Raw genomic sequence first — 1,108 nt, 5'->3', positions numbered from 1 at the left:
ATTATTAATTTAATATAGCAATGAATATATTTTCATTTTATATATATATATATATATATATATATATATATTTTTTAAATAACAGTAACCAATTTGCAAATAAGACATTTTTAATGCTGTAATTAGACATGTGGTTTGCAAAAAAAGAGACTTACCGTTTTAGTCTTAGTTATACTTAGCTCTTTGAACGTATTGATGGTCTCGTCTGTTACTTGCAAACCGTTCATTCGAGCCATTTTATGATATATTTTATTTACTTCTTCGTGTTTATCTTTAGACAATAGCCACCTTCAAAATTACATGTGTTATGCACACTTCCCGCAAATAAAAGAATTCTATCGCATATAAAAAATTCTTTAATAAGTTCCATTTAATAGTTTAGTATAAAAAGTTAAAATTAAGATAATAAATAATTCTAACAAATCTCTCAAATTTTTAATTATATTACTTTCAATTGAATTCAGGATAAATGTTCAGAATTGATTGCACATGTAATCCAATAAATATAATCTAATAAATTGTAGATAACATTTGCCGAAAATTCAAATCTTTCTTAATCGATCAAAAATGACATCCTGATAATATTCATTAAGATTGAAAAGAATTACCTAACTGATTCTGGAATGACTAGAGATAGGAAAATAGCTAACAGCGCTGGCCCGTACACTACTCTAAGAAGCATTCGCCATGATCTGAGCCAACTGCGAACAATCCTAATAAAATCTCACCCATGGCGTACATAGAGCTGATAATAGTGCTTCCATAGACTCTGTTTTTCACTCCCATCATCTCCATTCCTGAGAGCGAAAAGTGTATAAATTATTATCGAACAAAATTACATATAAATTATGTTGAAGAGAAACAAAAGGAATTAATAAATATTGGGAAATACATGCAAGAGTTTCAATCTGTGATTCTAAGCTAGGAAAATATAAAATATAAGGAGAAAATAACAACAATTTACCTGTATTAAATGATTTTTATGTAATATGATTTTTATGTAATATGCTACTAAGAAAATTTTTATGGAATAGAAATATATACATATGTGTGTGTGTGTGTGTGTGTGTGTGTGTGTGTGTGTGTGTGTGTGTGTGTGTGTGTGTGT

The 1,108-nt window shown here is 28.1% G+C and overlaps 1 pseudogene; it reads right to left on the bottom strand.

Moving 5' to 3' along the window:
* LOC108693941 overlaps nt 1-1,108 on the bottom strand; it is a 6,058-nt pseudogene that overhangs the window by 1,896 nt on the left and 3,054 nt on the right.

This window comes from Atta colombica, unplaced genomic scaffold (assembly GCF_001594045.1).
Source record: "Atta colombica isolate Treedump-2 unplaced genomic scaffold, Acol1.0 scaffold111, whole genome shotgun sequence".
Taxonomy (NCBI): domain Eukaryota; kingdom Metazoa; phylum Arthropoda; class Insecta; order Hymenoptera; family Formicidae; genus Atta; species Atta colombica.
The sequence above is the reverse complement of the archived record's forward strand: the minus strand, read 5'-3'. Positions and strand labels throughout refer to the sequence as shown.